The 22091-nt window shown below is 46.4% G+C and overlaps 2 long non-coding RNA genes across 2 annotated transcripts in view; one reads left to right on the plus strand and one right to left on the minus strand.

Moving 5' to 3' along the window:
- Nucleotides 1–10826, minus strand: part of LOC125937329 (uncharacterized) — a 13114-nt gene extending 2288 nt beyond the window's left edge. The window contains exons 1-2 of the long non-coding RNA XR_007462355.1: nucleotides 10590–10826; nucleotides 10325–10436 (exon numbers count right to left, since the gene is read on the minus strand). This is a non-coding gene — a long non-coding RNA (uncharacterized LOC125937329). The remainder of the gene's footprint in view (nucleotides 1–10324; nucleotides 10437–10589) is intronic.
- A 7790-nt stretch (nucleotides 10827–18616) lies between these two features.
- LOC125937330 (uncharacterized) lies at nucleotides 18617–21532 on the plus strand. Its single transcript, XR_007462356.1, has 3 exons — nucleotides 18617–18816; nucleotides 19515–19921; nucleotides 20171–21532. It is a non-coding gene; the product is annotated as an uncharacterized LOC125937330 (long non-coding RNA).
- Nucleotides 21533–22091: the final 559 nt, after the last annotated feature.

Here is a 22091-nt window from a genome sequence, read left to right on the forward strand (position 1 = left end):
AAAAAAAAAAAAAAAAGAAAGAAAAAAAAAAAAAAGAAAATCCAGATGTAGGGCACCTGGGTGGCTCAGTCGGTTAAGTGTCCAACTTGGGCTCAGGTCATGATCTCACGGTTGTGAGTTCGGGCCCCACGTCGGGCTTTGTGCTGACAGCTGGGAGCCTACAGCCTGCTTTGGATTCTGCGTCTCCCTCTCTCTCTCTGCCCCTCCCCCACTCATGCTCTGTCTCTCTCTGTCTCAAAAATAAATAAGCATTGGGGCGCCTGGGTGGCTCAGTAGGTTGAGCCTCCGACTGTGGCTCAGGTCATGATCTCGCGGTCCGTGAGTTCGAGCCCCGCGTCGGGCTCTGTGCTGACCGCTCAGAGCCTGGAGCCTGTTTCAGATTCTGTGTCTCCCTCTCTCTCTGACCCTCCCCCATTCATGCTCTGTCCCTCTCTGTCTCAAAAATAAATAAACGTTAAATAAATAAATAAATAAATAAGCATTAAAAAATAATAATAAAATAAAAAATAAAATCCAGATGTCATTTTAAAAATAAAATAAAATAAATAAATAAAAATAAAAACAAGACTTAATAGGTAAAAACACAAATATATATCTAGGTTTTGTTCACTGAAATCCTGTTGGCACCTGGCCACAACATGAAAGATAGTAGTTACTCAACATGTACTGGTGAGTTAAAAAAAAAAAACAAAAAAAGGAATAAGATGTAAATGGAAAGATGAACCTTTGAAAATTAAAGCATAAGAATGTGATTCCTTCTCTGAGGCCCAACATCTGCAAAATTGAAAAGAGAGGATCCTGGAAAAGGGCCATGCCGGGCTGAGGTCTCTTGTCATTTGTTAGCAAATTTTTATTTTATAATTTGTGATTTTGTTATCACGCTCTTTGCCTAAGCAAATGTCACAAAATGTTCCCGTTACATGTTCTAGAAGATTAACAGTTTTAGGTCTGTGATCCATTTTGAGTTTAGCATGAGGTATGTGTCAAGGTTCATTTCTTTCCATACAGATATCCTTTCGATAGAGTACTGTATGTTTAAAATACTATCCTTCCAGGGGCACCTGGGTGGCTCAGTTAAGCGTCCAACTTCAACTCAGGTCATGATCTCATGGTCCGTGAGTTCCAGTTCCGCATCGGGCTCTGTGCTGGCAGCTCAGAGCCTGGAGCCTGCTTCAGATTCTGTGTCTCCCTCTCTCTCTGCCCCTCCCGCACTTGTGCTCTGTCTCTCTCTGTCTCTCAAAAACAAATAAATGTTAAAAAAAAAAAAATACTATCCTTTCAATGCAATTGGATTACCCTGGAACTTTTGTAAAGAAATCAGCTGATCTGATGAGTGAGAGTTTATTTCTGGACTCTGTTATGTTCCTCTGATCTATATCAGGGGTCAACAAATCCTGCCTACTCTGGCTTTTTATATAAAGTGTTATTATAATACAGCCACACTCATCCATTTCTGTATTCTGCCTGGCTGCTTTCAAGCTACAGTATAGTTGAGTAGTTGTTACGGAGACCATGTGAACTGCAAACCTAAAATATTTACTATCTGGACCTTTAAAGAAAAAGTTTGCTGACCCCTGGTCTATATTTACCCTTATGGGGAAACCACACTCTCTTGACCACTGAAGCTTTACAGTAATTTTTTTTTTTTTTTTTTGTGAGCTCTACACCTAATATGGGGCTTGAACTCATGACCCCAAGATCAAGAGTTGCACGCTCTACCAACTGAGCCAGCCAAGCACCCTCTTCTAGTAAGTCTTTTTTTTTTTAATTTTTTTTTTTTAACGTTTATTTATTTTTGAGACAGAGAGAGACAGAGCATGAACAGGGGAGGGGCAGAGAGAGAGGGAGACACAGAATCTGAAACAGGCTGCAGGTTCTGAGCGGTGAGCACAGAGCCCGACGCGGGGCTCGAACTCATGGACCGTGAGATCATGACCTGAGCCGAAGTCGGACGCCCAACCAACCAAGCCACCCAGGCGCCCCTCTTCTAGTAAGTCTTGATCAGACAGTGTAAGTCCTCCGGCTTTGGTTTTCTTTTTCAAAATATTTTAGCTATTCTAAGTCCTTCAACTTTCCATATAAATTTTACAATAGCCTGTCAGGGCACCTGTGTGGCTCAGTCAGCTAAGCGTCCGACTCTTGATTTCAGGCCAGGTTACGATCTCATGATTCATGGGATTGAGCCCCACATCGGGCTCTGTGCTGACAGTGCAGAGCCTGCTTGGGATTCTCGGTCTCTCTCTCTCTCTCTCTCTCTCTCAAAATAAATAAATAAACTTGAAAAATAAACACATAAATAAAAATGGTTTGTCAATTCCTCAAAAGAGACTGTTCAGATTTTGACTGGGACCACATAAATCTAAAGAACAAACCGGGAGGATTGCCGTCTTAACAATATTGAGCCTTCCAAACTATAACACTATCTTCTCTATTTAGTTCTTCAACTTCCCTTTGCAATATTTTATTGTTTCCAGTCTATAAGTCTTTCTCCAAATGTATTCCTATGTGAGCTTTTTTAATGTTATTATGAATGGAGTTGACTTTTAAATTTTTATTTTCTAGTTACTTGTTGCTGGTATATAGAAATACCATCGATTTTTATATATTGACTATGTACTATGTCCAACTGGCAAGTTTTATTTACTGTAGTAAGTTCTTTTTGGTAGATTCTTAAGGGTTTTTTTTTTTTTTCATTCACAAACAGTGCCATCTACAAATAAAGACAGTTTCACCAAATACAGAATTACTCAAGCTTTCAATTTCTTTAATTTAGTTATTTTATTAGTTGCCAGAAAGGGAGAGTTTAAACTTCCAACTCTGGTTATGGAATTGTATGTTTCTCCCTTCAATTCTGTCAATTTTGCTTCAATTTTGATTTTTCTCTTGAGAATATGTTTTATTTTCTTGGTCTTTTATTTGCAAGCAATTTTGGATTGCTATTTATATGAATGTTATGAATGTGAATTTGTGGAGACACTCAGACTGTTATTGTGATGGTCACTTTTGTGTGCATGCTTGACTGGGTCACTGGGCTTAGATATTTGCCTAAACATAATTCTGGATGTTTCTGTGAAGGTGTTTTTTGGATGAGATTAACATTTAAATGGATGGACTTTAAGCAGATTATCCTCCATAATGTGGGTGGGCCTTATGCAATCAGTTGAAGGTCTTAATAGAACAAAGACTGATTTCCCCTGATGTAAAAGGAATTTTGCCAGCAGAGCTACTTCTCTATAATCAATCAATTTCTCTCTCTCACTCCCTCCTCCTCTCTCCCTCTCTTTCACCCCCTGTCCACACACAGACACACATACACATACATACTTTGTTCTGTTTCCCTGGAGAACCCTGACTAATTAATACAGATGTTTTTCACCAATGAGTATTATTTCCTTTGTTTTAGCAGGTGATTTTCTTGGCTAGGCTGGAATGGCAAATCCCACATCTTGTGCAGTATCTTCATTCTTGTTTCATGCAAAGTGTGGTTCAAGCATCACTCAGAGATACGACCGTTTGGAGAGCTCTCTGGTTCTGTTCTTTTTTCTTTCCTTTTTTTTCAGTTTATTCACTTGTTTGTTTGTTTGTTTGTTTGTTTAGTAATCTCTATACCCAATGTGGGGCTCGAACTCACCACCCGAGATCAAGAGTCATATGCTTTTCCGAATGAGCCAGCCAGGAGCCCTTGGGTCTTTTTTTCCCCAGGGTTCCACTCCGGTCAGTTGTCGCTATTTTCCTGGCTTCTTCTTTTCTGGTTTCTCGCATCATAAAACCTGTTTTTCCTTGTGAACCTGGCTGCCTTCTGTGTACAACATAGGATGCGTTTCACCCTGGGCTAAACGTCTCGAAGGTGAGAGCTTCTTTGTACACCTGCACCTGTCTCCTTCTGCTCTCCCGCCACCACCTGCAAGATACCAGCTTCAGCCTCCGTCCAGTGTGCCTTTGGGTGGGCTGCGTGCGTGAGTCAGTGAGGTGGGTCAGAGAGGCGGGGGGTGGGGGGGTCCATCTGATTCTGTTCTTGCTCTGCTATTTTCACGGAGTTCCTTTTGGTATTAAGCTCTGGGTTGATCACTGTTTTCTGCAGTGAAGAGTCACATGGTAAAATCTTTATCACACTTGGAAGTAGAGTCTCCGCCTTGGTATTTCTGAAAAAGTTTATCTCACCTTCATTACTGAAAGATCTTTTTGGGGGCGCCTGGGTGGCTCGGCCGGTTAAGGGTCTGACTCGATTTCGGCTCAGGTCAGGATCTCACCGGTGGTTCGTGAGATGTAGCCCTGCTTTAGGCGATGGGCTGACAGCACAGAGCCTGCTTGGGATTCTCTCTCTCTCTCTCTCTCTCTCTCTCTCTCTCCCTCCCCCTCCCCCATGAGCACGTGCTGTCTCTCAAAAATTTTCTTTTTAATATTTAATGTTTATTTATTTTTGAGAGAGAGAGAGAGAGCGAGCTAGCATGTGCGCGGGCATGTGGAGGAGGGGCACAGAGAGACAGGGGACAGAGGGGCCAAAGCGGACTCTGCACTGACAACAGTAAGTCCGATGCAAGGCTTGAACTCGCGAAGCACGAGATCATGACCTGAGCTGAAGTCGGGTGCTCAACCGACCGAGCTCCTCAGGCACCATAACATGGTTTAAAAAATAATTTTAAAAGGGGGAAAAAAAGAAAGATATTTTTGTTCTTGGTTGGCAGTTTTTCTTTCAGTGGCTTGGAGGTGTCTCTCTATTATCCTCTGGTTTGCATGTGGCCAAGAAGATGTCTGCTACAGTCCTTATCTTTGTTCCTCAGCACAGAGTGTATTTTCCCCTCTGGCTGCTTCTAGCATTTTCTCTTTTTTTTTTTAAATTTTTTTTTCAACGTTTTTTATTTATTTTTGGGACAGAGAGAGACAGAGCATGAACGGGGGAGGGGCAGAGAGAGAGGGAGACACAGGATCGGAAACAGGCTCCAGGCTCCGAGCCGTCAGCCCAGAGCCTGACGCGGGGCTCGAACTCACGGACCGCGAGATCGTGACCTGGCTGAAGTCGGACGCTTAACCGACTGCGCCACCCAGGCGCTCCAGCATTTTCTCTTTATCATTGTGTTTTAGCGATTTGACTACAATGCGCCTTGATGTGGTTTTTCTTCATTTTTTTCTCTGAGTGGGGTTGTTGAGTTTCTCTGATTTTTGGTGGGTTTATAGTTCTCGCCAAATTTAAGTAATTTTCAGCCATTATGTCTTCAAACACGTTTTCTGTCCTCTTCTCACCTCATCCCCTCTTTCCGGGACTCCAGGTACACGCACGTGAGGCCCTGAATGCTGCCGCCACTCACTGATGTTCTGCTTATTTTTTTTATTTTTTATTTTATTTATTTTTTTTAAATTTTTTTTTAACGTTTATTTATTTTTGAGACAAAGAGAGACAGAGCATGAACGGGGGAGGGGCAGAGAGAGAGGGAGACACAGAATCTGAGCCGTCAGCCCAGAGCCCGACGCGGGGCTCGAACTCACGGACCGCGAGATCGTGACCTGAGCTGAAGTCGGACGCTTAACCGACTGAGCCACCCAGGCGCCCCTTTATTTTTTATTTTAGAGAGAAAGAGGGAGTGAGAGCAGGGGAGAAGGGCAGAGAGAGAGAGGGAGAAAGAATCTTAAGCAGGTTCCACGCTCAGCACAGAGCCTGACACGGGGCTCAATGCCACAAGCCTGGGATCATGACCTGAGCCAAAATCAAGAGTCAGACACTCAACTGACTGAGCCACCAAGGCGCCCCAATATTCTCATTTTATTTTTAAAAACATTTTTTAATGTTTATTTATTTTTGAGAGAGAGAGAGAGGGAGAGAAGCAGAACATGAGTGAGGAAGGGGCAGAGAGAGAGGGAGACACAGATGCAAAGCAGGCTCCAGGCTCCGAAGTGTCAGCACAGAGCCTGACATGGGGCTCGAACCCACACACTGTGAGATCATGACCTGAACTGAAGTCAGACGCTCGACTGACTGAGCCACCCAGGTGCCCCAATATTCTTATTTTAGAGATGAATCTTTTTTTCCTATCTGTGTTGTGTTTTGGATTTTTCTGTTGCTATGTTTTCATAGCCAAGAATGTTTTCTTATTTAATGTCTGATCTGCTATGCTATTAATTCCATTCACTATATTTTTCATCTCTAGAATTTTGATTTGGGCGTCTTGTAGATTTTCTATTTCACTCTTCCTGATGCTCATGCTGTCCTGTACCTTCTGGAATATATGGGATATATTTATAGTAGCTGTTTCAATGCCCTTGTCTCCTATTAGCTGTATCATTTCTGTTTCTGTTTTTACTGATTGATTTTTTTTCCTGCTTATTTGAGTGACAGGTAATTTTTTATTAGACACCAAATATTTTGTGGGGTTTTTTCCAGTTTTATTGCTGTAATTGACGTGCAATATTGTGTACGTTTAAGGTGTGAGACATAATGGTTTAATACACATGTCTATTGTGAAATGATCACCACAAGAAGTTTAGGTAACATCCAATAAACACTGCTTTTTTAACAGGCTAGTGATTGGACAAGTGTAGGTTATGCTGTGGTCCCCGCAAGCAGCTGCCATCTGTCACCACACAGCCCTATTACAATCCCACCGACTATATTCCCCATGCTGTACCTTTTATCCCTGTGACCTATTCCTTCCATACCTGAAAGCCTGTATCTCCCACGCCCCCTTTTCCAGTTTGCCCACTCCCCCACCCCATTCCCTTATGGCAACCACCAGTGTATTCTCTGTATTTATGGGGCTGTTTCTGGGTTTGGCTTTGCTTGTTCATTTGTTTTGTTATTTTATATTCCATATAAGTGAAACCATATGAGATACCAGATATTTTGAAGTTTATATTGTTGGGTACCAGAATTCTTTTATTTGAGAGAGAGAGAGAGAGAGAGAGAGAAAGAGCACGGGAGCAGGGGACAGGGGCAGAGAGGGAGAGAGAGAATCCTAAGCAGGCTCCACACTGTTAGTGCATGTTAGCTCCACATGGGGCTTGATCCCATGAACTGTGAAATCATGACCTGAGCCAAGATCAAGAGTCAGACACTTGGAGGGGCATCTGGGTGGCTTCGTTGGTTAAGTGTGCGACTTCGGCTCAGGTCATGAGCTCTCAGTTCGTGAGTTTGAGCCTCGGGTTGGGCTCTGAGCTGACCGCTCAGTCTGGAGCCTGTTTCAGATTCTGTGTCTCCCTCTTTCTCTGTCCCTTCCCTGCTCATGCTCTGTCTCTTTCTCTCTCAAAAATTTAAAAAAAAAAAACCATGAAAAAAAAAAAAAACCAGGGGTGCCTGAGTGGCTCAGTCGGTCAAGCGTCTGACTTTGGCTCAGGTCATGATCTCGCAGTTCGTGAGTTTGAGCCCCAAGTCAGGCTCTATGCGGAAAGCTCGGAGCCTGAAGCCTGCTTCACATTCTGTGTCTTTCTCTCTCCCTCCCCCTCCCCCACTCACACTCTGTCCCTCTCTCTTGGCTCAGGTCATGATCTCACAGTTTGTGGGTTTGAGCCCCACGTCGGGCTCTGTGCTGACAGCTCAGAGCCTGGAGCCTGCTTCAGAATTTGTGCCTCCCTCTCTCTCTCTGCCCCTCCCTTGCTCGTGCTCTGTCTCTCAAAAATAAATAAACGTTAAAATAATTTTTAACAAAAGATCCAGACACTTAACTGGGCCTCCCAGGCATCCTGGTACCAGATTTTTTTTTTTTTTTAATTCTTTTAAATATCTGGTGGCTTCAGTATAGGCTGCGGTTAAATTACTTGGAAATCATCTGACCTTCACAAGGCTTGCTTTCCAGCTTTGTTAGGTGAGTCCAGAACAACTCCCGGACTGGGACTCATTTGGCATGACCCCTGAGGCCATCCTCCTCTGAGGGCTCCAAGCCCCGTGTATGGGGAGCGCTTTCTGCTCTGGGTGGTGGGCACACCCACTCTTCCCAGCCTCGCACACGCTCTGGGGGCTCGTCCATCTCCTCGCCTCTACGGGGCTTCTTTTCCCAGTGCTGGGCATGTCCACAATCACACATACCGATCGGTGCCCAGGCAAAACTTTCGAGGACATTCCTCTGCACATCTCCAAGAGTTCTGCCTCTCTCTCTGTGCGGTAGCCTGGAAGCTCTCTCTCCAGGCAGTGAGCCGGGACCCCCAGAAGACTCATCTCATCTGCTTCCCGTCTCTCGGGGATCCCTGTCCGGAGACGCCTGCCATCCAATGTCTTCAAACCATTGCTTCCTATATTTTGTTCCGTTTTATAACTGATGAAGGCAGAGGATAAATCTAGATTCTGCTACTACATCATTGCCCAAAGTCGGCGTTGCTTTTATTCTTTTAAGCAATCTTTTTTTTTTTATCAAGGCGTAGCATACACACATAAACATGTACGAATCTAAGTGTGCAGCTCGATAAACTTTCACAAAATAAACACACATCTGTGTGACTATCTCCCATGTTAATACATAGAACATTGCCAGCACCGCAGAAGCTTCGTGTTCTTTTCCAGTCGCTACCTGCCCTCCCACGGTAACCATCATTCTCATTTCTGGCACCACAGTGCTCGTTTTACATAAATGGAGTCACGCAGTGTATGTATTCTTTTAGGTCTGGGTTTCTTTCACGTGACGTTATATTTGTCAGGTTCATTCACATTGTTATGCAAAAGCAATGATTAATTCACTTTCATTGCCATGTAATATTCTATTTGATGAATATACCACATCTTTCCTCGAGTGTCTTGTTGGTGGACATTGAAGTTATTTCTAGTTTGGGCCTATTACGAATCGTGCCTTTATGATCATGTTTGCGCGTGTTTTGTGTGTGTACATATGCATTTCTGCCAGAACCGCTAAATCGTAGGCTAGGAATCTCTTCCACTTTAGAAGATACCACCAAGTAGTTTTCCAAAGCAGTTATCCCAATTTACACTCTTACTAGCATTGTATGAGCATTCTAGTTGCCCCATATCCTCACCAACACTCGTTATTATATCTTTTTAATTTGACTCATTCTGATGGATTTTAGTTACATTGCCTTTCAGAACACCCCATGGGCATAATCAAACTACCAGGCAGAATGAGCTAACAGTGTGCCAGCTTGAGACTCCTAAATTTTTTTTATGTTTTTCTTTATTTTTGAGACAGAGAGAGACAGAGCATGAGCAGAGGAGGGGCAGAGAGAGAGGGAGACACAGAATCTGAAACAGGCTCTAGGCTCTGAGCTATCAGCACAGAACCCAACGCAGGGCCCGAACCCAAGAACTGTGAGATCATGACCTGAGCCCAAGTTGGATACTTAACCGACTGAGCCACCCAGGTGCCCAGAGACTCCTATATATACGGTGTTTCTTCCCAATGTCTGTGTGAGCATTTCCCAATGCATTCAGTTGTTACATTTGTGTTCATCAACGTCATTTGAGCCGAGTTTGAAAGCTAAGTGTAAGATGATTTACCAGGTGACTATATGGTGAGAGGACACGCAAACAAGGGCATTCTTGGTGGAGGAAGAAATATATGGGAAAGAAGTCATAAAAGGACTGTCTCAGGGCTGCCCGGTAAAATTTTGCATGATTTTTTCCTTTGTGTATGGAAATGGCACCTCTAAGAATTGTTCAGGGCACAACCCACGAAGCTGTACACAGCAGCCATGCTTGTCATGGTCAGGAATGATAAGAAATTTGTTATGAGCGGAGGGCAGAGTGGGTAGGTTAGAGAAGCAAGAGAAGTCAGATCCAGAGTTGGGGCCCCATAACCCACTGGGATCTTGCCAGAGGTTTACTTTAAAAGTTCACCCCTGGGGCGCCTGGGTGGCTCAGTCAGTTGAGCGGCCGACTTCGGCTCAGGTCATGATCTCGCGGTCCGTGAGTTCGAGCCCCACGTCGGGCTCTGTGCTGACAGCTCGGAGCCTAGAGCCTGTTTCAGATTCTGTGTCTCCTTCTCTCTCTGACCCTCCCCCATTCATGCTCTGTCTCTCTCTGTCCCAAAAATAAATAAAACTTAAAAAAAAAAAAAAGTAAAAAAAAAAAAAGTTCACCCCACCCCCACCCCCACCCCACTACATGAAGGATTGTACAAGCTTCTTCCTCTTGGATCCTTCAGCCCTCTGAGCCAACAGGGCTGCCACTGAACTGGGGCTAAGGTGAAACCCAAGTCAGGAAGGAGAAATGCTGAGCACACTCAAGTTTGTCTTGCTACACAACTCTGGTCTCAACAAGTTGAGGAACCAACACCCTGTCCTTCCTCTCTTTGGGGCTTCCTCTCTTGCTTACAGCCTCAGCGCACTCCTCTGTCTGGTAAAACTGGGTAAACCTGGATGGGAAGCTGTGCCCCACCTACCTGGCCCTTACCTTCATGTTTCTGAGTCACCAGGGGGTGGTTTCTGAGAGCACAAGAAAGCGAAAGGAAAATCCCAGGGTCCCCACGTATCTTCCTGACGGCCTGCCAGCATGAAGAATACCCCTGCAAAAGAAAAAGATTTCTTTGAGTTGACATTCTTTGTCCCTAAGCCCTCATGGCGCTTTATATGTCTGTCTTGTATGCTTGTTCTGGGCATTAAATGATTGAAGTAGGCCCTCCTGTTGGGCTGGAAGGAAGGGATTATCCACTGTGTACCAGAGAAGGCAGGGTCCCTTCTGGAAAGTGAAGTTCACGCTCAGGCTCTGCCTTCCTTCCAGTTACTTGGACAAAGTATGTTCCTTAAAGTAGAAACTGGGACTGATGGAGGCGTTCCAAGAAGTGTGGGAAGGAGCATCTCTGTTGGCTCTGGCTACAAAGGGAGTAGTTCTGGAGAAGTAAGTGGTAAGAAGGTAACTCCCTAAGGAGGAGGGAGGTTCCAGAACATGGAACCCAGGAAAGGGGCCCACAGCTACACCAGGATTCTGAGACTAGAGTAAATATCACGGGGCCATATGTCAGTGGGAGATTTGCAGGCCCCAGGGACTACGTGAACCAGGCTATGAGTAGAAACCCTTCCAACCGAGCTTTTTTGGCTTGTTTTTCTGCTTCTTTAACAAGATTGACTTTGAAATCACCCAACAGGGATATCAACCAGCACATATAAAATATGTTCACCAGCGCTTGGTCTTATGAGAGGTAGAGAACAGGAGACACCGTTCCTGGCCTGGAGGAGGCTACTAAGGAACTAGAGAGAGAACAAGGCCCGTGAAGCCCCTAAGGAACAGCTCAACTGATAGGATTCTTTGTTTCCATTTTCGGCCAAAATTAAAATTATCATGAACTCCCCGAGCAGACACCAGCTGGGCAACAGTAGGAGTGTTAAACATCCCAGGAGAGGGGGAGGTATCCTGGGACCCAAAATTGTTCCCAGTTCATCTGTAAGTGTTGATGAGCTACGTGTGAACTTAACGGTAATATTCCTCAAAAACAAATAAACAAGACAGTAAAAGACCATAGCTGATTCAATACTAAACTATGCAGGTTGAGGGAGTCCATGGGCACCCAAGAGGCTCTAGGTGCTGAAAAAGTTCCACTGTCAGTGGACTGGGGGCTGAAGGGAGGACAGGCCTTGGACAAACAGGGGACCAGTGTGGGGGAAGAGCCAAAGAAATCATCACCTTCAAAAATCACTCCCAGGGGCACCTGGGTGGCTCAGTTGGTTAGGCATCTGACTTCGGCTCAGGTCAATGATCTCACGGTCCGTGAGTTCAAGCCCCGCGTCGGGCTCTGTGCTGACAGCTTAGAGCCTGGAGCCTGCTTCTGATTCTGTGTTTCCCTCTCTCTGACCCTCCCCCGTTCATGCTCTGTCTCTCTCTGTCTCAAAAATAAATAAACATTAAAAACAACAACAAAAATCACTCCCATTTCTCTTGAATTTTAAAGTTTTCATAGAGGAGTGCCTGGGCGGCTCAGTCGGTCGAGCGTCCGACTCTTGATTTCGGCTCAGGTCCCTGCCTCGGCCTCTGCACTGAGCACGGAGTCTGCTTGAGATTCTCTCTCTCTCTCAAATTAAACACATACGAGAAAAGAGAGACCGCTGCTATGGATGTGGGTGCAAGAGGGCCTGTGGCCGGTGACATTCTCAACAGGACTCTTGCTTTCTGTTCAAACAGTCTTTCCCATCCCCACGCCACCCCCACCCCTCCTGTGCCCTGCGGCCTCCTCCAGACCCCTTACAGGCTTCCCACACTGCCTTGCTGACTCCTTTACCATCACCACCAGCTTGCCCTGCTGGGACTCCTTAGAAACGTGCTAGCGAGGTCTCCAAGGCCTCTCTGGTTGCTATATCCAGGCCATGATCCTCACCAGTTCATTCATTGTTCATTCATTCATTTATTCAGAGAATATTTGTTAGGTGCCAACCATTTGCGTGGTGCTGGCGATATGATACTGAGCAAGATGAATGAGGCAGAGGTTCTCTGTAGAGACAGCGTGAACCCCTTCCTCCCAAGATGTCATGCACTCATCACACATGCACACGCATGCATGCACACGTGCATGGGCAGATGTGCTTGCCTTTTCTGTTTAGATCCTCCCCAAACTCTCTGACTGGGGACCCAGCTGCTGGGCATGTGATCTATGTAGGAGACACCAACTGGAGAGGAAGTTAGGCCTGTAATCTAAGGGAACTGGGGAGGAAGACGTCCTGGGGCGGGGGGCACCCCAGGTTACACATCGGCCACTTGGCCATTTGCTAGTGGCCTGGGGAGTGTGAACTCTTGAGTGGCAGACACCCAGTGGAGAAGAGCACACGGCCAGGATCTCAGGTTCTGGGCTATTTCAGGCAGTCCTTGAGGCAAGGCTCTTTCCAGAAGGCCAGGGAGGACCAGGGGCCTGGTTCCAGCCGTACATGCCTGCTACATCCTACTCCTTCGCTGAATCCTGGCGTTGCTCCTGGAGCATGAAGCTTCTAGAACGCCCCCCCCCCTTCCCCCGCCCCAGAGAGCGGAGTCTCTGGGCGGGACCCTGGTGTCCTATAAATGCAAGGAGCCAGCCAGTTAGGACTTCAGCTTGATGAACATGCAAGGGTTTTGGTGATGGGAAGTCCCAGAATTTTCCTTTCTTTCTCTTTGTGGGGAATTATACAAAGTAAATGAAGAACAAAGAGGAGGAGGAAGAAGAGGGAAGAAGGAAAAAAAAGGAGCAGATAAGGAAGAGGTGGAGAAGGAAAGCATTTTTTAACAAAACGCAGATCTGATCACAGTATTTTCCTGCTTTTAGTAACTTCCCATTGCTAATGAGATAACCGCAGCCTTCTTTACTCTCTCCCCACCCTCCCCACCCCTTCCAGTCACAGGGGGGGCTCTGGGGCCTGCTAGGATGTGCTCACACGTCTTGTGGGAAATTGCCCCATGGGGTTGCAGTAACTGAAACAGAGAACACCACAATGGGCCCACCATAAGGAGCATAGAGAGCTATCACAAGGGGGTTTTGGTCCTGGCTCTGTGACGGTAGGACCATGGGAAAATGGCCCTCCTTTTCTTTACCTGCTCAGTGGTCAGGGAAAATAATCCCTGCCCTGCCTTGCTAGGTTGTTGTGAGGCTCAGGTGAGATAAAGAACCCAGAAACCCTTTGTGAGTTATCAAGCACTGAACAAATAAAGGATTGTTCCTACTACTGAGTAAAGTGCCTTGAGAAATCAGCGGCCTTCCCCTTTCATCTGTCCGCGCTTTTCTGTCTAATGACCCTCATGTCAGTACAACGCTCTATTGCAAAGTAATTTTATACACATTGTGTCACTTGTTCTGACTCCATCCCTGTGCAGTGGCTGTGCAGGACTGCCCCTTGCTGGGCATATCAGGGCACAGGCTCAGAGGGGTGAAGTCACCAGGAGGCCGGGGCACACTGTGGCCGAGCCAGGCCCGAGCTCAGGTTTCCTGACTCGGGCTCAGAGCGTGCTCCCAGCCCTGGGGCCACTCTGCTCCCAGCTCAGAACAGCTGTCGTTCCCTTTAGCTTCTAAACCCGCAGAGGGTACAGGCAGGATCTTCCGAGGGGATTGACGTCCCCACGGCAGTTAGCACGGTCTGTGGGTGGAGCTATTGCCGAGAACGCTTGAGCCTTTGCCGGGAGCGTCGGACTTGGGTTTTGAAAGTCTACTTGCCGTGGCCTGTGAGAGTTTGTCCCAGCTCCTTTTTTGTCACTCCTCTGTGACCGCGCTCAGCCAGCAGGGAGGCCAGAGGTGCGCATTTTGGACCACTTTGGAATCCTTCCTCCAAACACCGTCTGGTGGCTCACCCTCACAGCTGGTGAGTATCGTTCCTTGTCCAGCCACGGGGTTGGGGAGGGGCCGAGAAGTGTACGCATGCTTGCTCCCTGACCTGCGGGTGCGCACAGCTGGAGAGACAGCTTCGGGTGAGAAACAGCTAGAAGGATGGTGTGAGTGCCCTCTCAAGGCGGGGGAGGGCGGGGCCCATGACCCTCCACTATGAGAGACACAACCAGCTCAGAGAGGCAGAGATCCCTGGGGACGGGGAGGCACTCAGGAAGCTTCCTGGCTGAGGACACCCGCATCCCCCTCCCCTTAGTTTGTCTCTGTGTCCGGCTGAAACATTGTTGCAGTTTGTGAATCACACCAGGAAAACCGCCCCTGCCACATTCCGGGATGTGAAAGCCAGGACCTTGGCCTCACTGCTGATTGGTGGTGGTGGACCAGGGGAAAGGGCACCAGGTAGGCAGTCTGGTGATGCGGGATTCTGTGCCCTGACCTACACACACCGGTCGGATGAGGCAGAGTCGGGTGCTTTCCCAGTCAAGGTCAATGCCAAAGCGGCCAGAGTCAGGTCTCCTGACTTTCCACCGCAGGTACCTCCCGCGTTTGGTGACGATGGTGAGCTTGGCTGACGGGCATTGGGAGAAATATCTAGAATTCAGGAGAGAGAGTAAGGCTAGACTGTTAGTGGGCAATACCTCCCACCACTTCCTTTCCCCAAGTGCCAGAGGGCTTGGAGGAGGCTGTTCCCACAACGTTTAAAATAGTGTTTGGGGGTGCCTGGGTAGCTCAGTTGGTTAAATGTCTGACTCTTGATTTTGGCTCAGGACATGATCCCAGGGTTCTGGTACTGAGCCCCACATCGGCCTCTGCACTGAGTGTGGAGCCCGCTTGGGATTCTCTCTCTCTTTGCCTTTGCTCCTCTTCCCCATTCGCACTCTCTCTCTCTCTCAAATAAAAATAAATAAATAAATAAAATAAAAATTTAAAAGAGGTATTTGCAAAAAGAAAAACAAAAAAGGTCACCCTAAATGTGCAACAATAGAGAGAATGATCTGAAATGAATTATGATCTGAAAACAGTTATAAAGTTAAGTCATCATTTAAAACAAGGCTTTTAGGGGCGCCTGGGTGGCTCAGTCGGTTGAGCGTCCAACTTCGGCTCAGGTCATGATCTCATGGTTTGTGAGTTCGAGCCCCGCCTTGGGCTCTGTGCTGACAGCTCAGAGCCTGGAGCCTGCTTCGGATTCTGTCTCCTTCTCGCTCTGCCCCTCCCCACTTGTGCTCTGTCTCTGTGTCTCTCAAAAATAAATAAATGTAAAAAAAAATTAAAAAAAAAATAAATAAAATAAATAAATAAATAAAACAAGGCTTTTAGGGGCGCCTGGGTGGCGCAGTCGGTTAAGCGTCCGACTTCAGCCAGGTCACGATCTCGCGGTCCGTGAGTTCGAGCCCCGCGTCAGGCTCTGGGCTGACGGCTCGGAGCCTGGAGCCTATTTCCGATTCTGTGTCTCCCTCTCTCTCTACCCCTCCCCCGTTCATGCTCTGTCTCTCTCTGTCCCAAAAATAAATTAAAAAACGTTGAAAAAAAAAATTTAAAACAAGGCTTTTAGGGGCTCCTGGCTGGCTCAGTCAGTAGAGCACGCTTGATCTCAGGATTGTGAGCTCAAGTCCCATGTTGGGCATGGACACTACTTTAGAAAGAAAGAAATAGGGGCGCCTGGGTGGCTCAGTCGGTTGAGCGTCCAACTTCAGCTCAGGTCATGATCTCGCAGTCCGTGAGTTTGAGTCCTGTGTCAAGCTTTGTGCTGACAGCTCAGAGCCTGGAACCTACATCAAATTCTGTGTCTCCCTCTTCTGCTCACGCTCTCTCTCTCTCTCAAAAATAAATAAACATTAAAAAGTTTTTTATTTTATTTTATTTTACCTTTATTTATTTTTGAGAGACAGAGACAGACAGAGCATGAGCAGGGGAGGGGCAGAGAAAGAGTGAGGCACAAATTCTGAAGCAGGCTCCAGGCTCTGAGCTGTCAGCACAGAGCCCAATGCAGGGCTCAAACCCATGAACTGTGAGATCATGACCTGAGCCCAAGTCAGATGCCTAACCGAATGAACCACTCAGGGACCCCTAAAAAAATTTTTTTTTAATAAATAAATAAATAAAACAGTAACGCTTTGAGAGTGTAGGTGACGGTTGAGATTTCACTGTCAAGCTGGGAACCGGAGAGATGCCCCAGTCTGACCCCAAGACGGTGCAGGATCTCACCCAGGTGGTACCGACCCTCCTGCAGCAAAGTGACGACATAGGTAGTCCCAGTGACGATCTGGAGAAAACATTGCAGACCTCGAGGCACAGGCTGGGGTGGAAGAACCGGAAGGTGAAAACCACATCTCTGCCACACCGAAGAGTCGAAGGTTGCTAATTTACACTGAAATATGGAACACCATTTTTACAAGCCAAGAGAAGACCAAATGGCTTTTTGAAAAAAATGTTTTAATGTTTATTTACTTTTGAGAGAGAGACACACAACATGAGCTGGGAAGGGGCAGAGAGAGAGGGAGACACAGAATCCGAAGCAGGCTCCAGGCTCCGAGCTGTCAGCACAGAGCCCGACGCAGGGCTCGAACTCACAAACCGTGAGATCATGACCTGAGCCGGAGCTGGATGCCTAACCGACTGAGCCACCCAGGTGTCCCCCAAGTTGTTTTTTGAAGCAACTACTATGTGTAGACAGGTTTTCTATGATAAAGTGAGTATTCTTCTTATCACATACTGTATAGTGAGTTGATAGAGTGATTCTCCCCAGTTTCTTGAACACGATAACTTTATATCTTGGATTCAGTGTATTGTGCTGTTAAATATTAAACTTTAGTGGTTCTTGCATAAAATTGTCAAACATTTTAGTGTAAAAAAATTTCTTTAAGTAACACTTTTAGAAAATAATATAGGAGAATATCTTTGTGACCTTAGGTAGGGGAAGAGTTTTAAAGCAGAACACAAAAAATGCTTATCTGAGAAAGAAAACTGGAGACGTGTGTGTGCATTAAATTTCAGGAATACTGGCTATAAAAAGGTGCCGTGTAAAGAATGAAATGTCAAGCTACAGAGAAAATGCTTGCAACACATATAAGCCACAGAAGGTTCAAAGCCAAAATATAAAAGAAATCTTATAAAGCAACAAGAACGGGACAGGCAACTCAGTAGAAAAATGAACAAGAGGGGCGCCTGGGTGGCGCAGTCGGTTAAGCGTCCGACTTCAGCCAGGTCACGATCTCGCGGTCCGTGAGTTCGAGCCCCGAGTCAGGCTCTGGGCTGATGGCTTGGAGCCTGGAGCCTGTTTCCGATTCTGTGTCTCCCTCTCTCTCTGCCCCTCCCCCATTCATGCTCTGTCTCTCTCTGTCCCAAAAATAAATAAAAAAACGTTGAAAAAAAAATTAAAAAAAAAATGAACAAGAGATAGAAAGAGCAATTCACAAAAGAAGATATGAAATGTCAGCCAGCCTATGAAAAGATGTTTAGCTTTATTGTCATCGGGGAAATCCAAATTAAAACCATAACGAGTTGCCAAGTATCTAAAACTAAGAACACCAATATTAAGTGTTGCTTCTGACATGAGGCAGCCGGAACTCTCACAGGCTGCTTGTAAATGCAACCTGTTATACCCAGTTTGGCAAACAGTTTGACATCATCAACTGAAGTTGAAGACTGCATTCTCTATCATTCAGCACAGGATCATAGAAAATATATGCAACGCTCCTAGGAATGTACGCAACAGAAATGGGTCCGGGGTACATGGGTGGCTCAGTCGCTTAGGTATCTGGCTCTTGATTTCGGCTGTCACGATCTCATGATTCATGAGATTGAACCCTGTGTCGGGCTCCCCACTGGCAGCGTGAACCTGGTTGGGATTCTCTCTCTCCTTCTCTCTCTCTCTCTCTCTCTCTCTCCCTCCCTCCCTCCCTCCCTCTCTGCCCCTCCCCTGCTCATGCATGCACTCTCACCCTCTCTCATTCTCCCTCAAAATAAATAAAGTTTAAAAAAAAGAAATGGGTTCAAGGTGCACGAGAAACATAAACAAGAATGCTCATAGCAGCATAATGTGTAATAACCTCAAACTGGAAACAACTCAGATGTCCATCAAGAGCAGATGCGAGGTGGTATAGCCATACAGTGAAACGGTATATGGTAATAACCCTCCACACAACAGACCAACAGCATGGATGAGTCTATCAAATAAATGAAAAAAGAAAAAAGCCAGATACAAAAGAATACATACTGCACGAGTTCCATAAAACCCCAAAATGGGCAAAACTGGGGCGCCTGGCTGGCTCAGTCAGTAGAGGACATGACTCTTGGTCTCGGGGTCATGTGTTCAAGCCCCATATTGGGCATAGAGTTTACTTTAAAAAATGGGCAAAACAAACCTGTTTTCTTTTTTTTTTTTAATTCACTTATTTATTTTGACAGAGAGGGCATGCATGATGGGGAGGAGCAGAGAGAGAGAGAAGGTTCATGCGGCTCTGTCAGTACAGAGTCCGACTTGCGGCTCAAACACAGGGAACTGTGAGATCATGACCTGAGCCGAAATCAAGAGTTGGACGCCCAACCAACCGAGCCACCCAGGCGCCCCAAAACCATACTCTTTAGATGGTAAAAGGACAAAGAGAAACAAGTAAGTGACTATCATAAAAATCAGGAGTGGTTACCTTAGAGAGGAGGGAGAGAAATGTGGTTGCAAATGGTCCCGCAGGGGACTTCTGGGATGCCGGCAATGTCCTGGGTTTAGCCTGGATGTTTGGTACAGGGATGTTGGTTTATAATAATTCTTCAAGTGGTGTATTCATGTAATGCAACTTTCTCAGTGTGTTTTATTCGACTAAACTATGTGAAATTGCCAATATCAACCATTTTTAATCTACAAAACGGCAGTTTCATAGGGTTCAACCTAATATTTCACAGTAAAGACCAGTTTACATTAAGCTAAGCAGCCGTTCAAAATGATGATTTTAAGGCTATTAATAACTGCGTTCACTCATTTATTTATTAAGCAAATGTTTCCCAGGGGCTTTGATGAACCAGGCATACTTGTAGGCACAGGGATGGGGAATCAAAATCTGTCGGGGTCAGGGGGGGCTGGGTGGCTCAGTCGGTCGAGCTTCCAACTTCAGCTCAGGTCATGAGCTCATGGCTCCTGAGTTCAAGCCTTGCGTCGGGCTCTGTGCTGATGGCTCAGAGCCTGGAGCCTGCTTCGGATTCTGTGTCTCCCTCTCTCTGCCCCTCCCCTGCTCATACTCTGTCTCTGCCTCTCCGTCTCTCTCTCAACTAAATAAACATTAAAAAAAAATTTAAAACAGACAAATTCTGTCACAGTGCTCACATTCCCATGAAGTGGAGGAGAGAGGCTGTGCGCAGCCATGGGAGCACCAGTCCACAGGCCGTGAAAAGAACAAGTGCACAGGCCCTAAGTCTGGAATGTGCTTGGCGGGACTGCAGAACAAGGAGGCCAGCGTTATCCAGTCAGAGTGCAACAAGGGGAGAGGACGAGCACACGAGACGAGAGGTAACCAAGGACCGACCACGGAAGTCCCACACGCCCAGGCGAGGGACTTTGGATTTTATTCCGAGAGTGACAAGAGGCCGCTGGAAGCCTGAGAGCAGGAAGTGCTATGATTCGATTTATAGTTTGGAAGAAAGAGACCGACTGTTCTATGGAGAAGGGAAGTAGGGAAGCCGAAGCAGGGATTCCTGTTACTGTGGTGTCTGGGCACAAGATAAAGGTGGCATGGGGGCGCCTGGGTGGCGCAGTCGGTTAAGCGTCCGACTTCAGCCAGGTCACGATCTCGCGGTCCGTGAGTTCGAGCCCCGCGTCAGGCTCTGGGCTGGTGGCTCGGAGCCTGGAGCCTGTTTCCGATCCTGTGTCTCCCTCTCTCTCTGCCCCTCCCCCGTTCATGCTCTGTCTCTCTCTGTCCCAAAAATAAATAAAAAAAAAAAACGTTGAAAAAAAATTAAAAAAAAAAAAAAAAAAGGTGGCATGGACCAGGGCGGGGGTGATGGGGGCATGCAGGGTGTCAGAGTCAGAGCTGGTAGATTTTATAGGGAGAACCCAGACCGGATTTGTGGATGGATTTGTGGATGGACTGCATGGAGAGTAAGCAGAAAAGGTCAATAATGTGTATGATATATATTTTTTTAATTAGGATACACAATTCTATAGACGGTATGGTCAAAACTCTTCAAAATGTGTTCTTGGGGCACCTGGCTGGCTCCGTTGGTGGGGCATGCGACACTTGATCTCTGGGTTGTGAATTCTGGCCCCATGTTGGGTGTAGAGAGTCCTTAAAAATAAAATCTTTAGGGGCGCCTGAGTGGTTCAGCCGGCCAAGTGTCCGACTCTAGGTTTTAGCTCAGGTGATGATCTCACGGTTTGTGGGTTTGAGCCCTGCCTTGGGCTCTGTGCTGATGGCACGGAGCGTGCTTGGGATTCTGTCCCTCCATCTCTGCCTCTCCCCTGCTCATGCGCACTCTCATTCTCAAAATAAATAAATAAACATTAAAAAAATTAAAATAAAATAAGATCTTAAAAAAAAACCATATGTGTTCTTAAAAGTATTTCTGTAATGAGAAATTCAAGTATAGAGAAGTAGAAGAAATCCAGTTGGGGAGACAGAATATTTCCATTGATGGATGGGGGACACCATTTAAAAAGTTGATGCTAATTGCACATAGTGCAAATGGCCACAGGAGATAAGAAAAGAAAGAGACACCGAGGCCTGGAGAAGGCAGGAAAGTGTTTCCTGGGGAGGCAGGAGTTGACATGGGAGTTGAAAGAGGGGGCATGTTAAGAGCTGAGACTCCAGGCCCAGGACGGGTTGATAGAGTTGGGGACATTTGACATAAGTCCCAGGACTGCCAGGTACCACCTGGATTAATGTGAAAGTTAGATAAAACGTCTGTAATCCACCTATCAGATGCTCAATAAACAGTAGCTACTAAGGACAGTGCTTTTTCAATATTCAGATTTTTTTTTAATGTTTGTTTATTTTTGAGAGACAGACAGAGTTTGAGTGGGGGAGGGGCAGAGAGAGAGGGAGACACAGAATCTGACACAGGATCCAGGCTCTGAGCTGTCAGCACGGATCCCCTTGCGGGGCTGCAACTTGGGAACCATGAGATCATGACCCGAGCCAAAGTCCGACGCTTAACCGACTAAGCCACCCAGGCGCCCCTCAATGTTAGGATTTTTAATATTTCAGATTTTTCTGTATTTTGGGGGGAAGGGGTGGAGAGTGGACTCAACTCCCATCTACCAGAAAATACAGCAGAGAAAGGAGAAAATAAACTATTGGGAAAAGAAGAGCTGCGAGTAAGCTGGACATGGACACAGCATCGGCCGGGAGGGGGGTGGGGGGGGTGGGGGGGGTTTGGAGGGGTGGGACTCTTGAGTTAGATAATCTCACAGTGATGGAGAGCCCAGAGGTTTGGAGCTCAGCCAGTGATTCTGTCACATGGTCATGTCTCCCTCTGCTGGCAGAATTTGGTTTTGCAGGGTAATCCCAAGTCTTGAAGAACAAGGGAAAATTTGTAGGCCTCAGGATTGCTAAAGACCTAACTCTATCTTCTTGATATAACCTCACCCTGACTGTTACTGGGACCACATTAGAAGAAGATGCCTGTGTGGGCATCCCCTGGGAAAGAAGAACTGTCACTGTCACAGAAAATGCAGTGAGGGGAATTTCTTCCTCCCACCAAGCCAACGATGAATCTGGACGTCTATGGAACTGTCATTCAAACCAGGACTGAGAAACAACCATTCTGCCATATCCACAACAAGCTCTTCTTGTGGCATAGGAGAAAGACCACCAGAGTTGAAGGTTTGGAGTCTGAAAACTGTCTGTGCCACTTGATGGTAGGATGTCCTTCCCTGGTCAATTAGCCTGAAACATGGGA

This window comes from Panthera uncia, assembly GCF_023721935.1.
Source record: "Panthera uncia isolate 11264 chromosome A3 unlocalized genomic scaffold, Puncia_PCG_1.0 HiC_scaffold_12, whole genome shotgun sequence".
NCBI classification, from domain to species: Eukaryota; Metazoa; Chordata; class Mammalia; order Carnivora; family Felidae; genus Panthera; species Panthera uncia.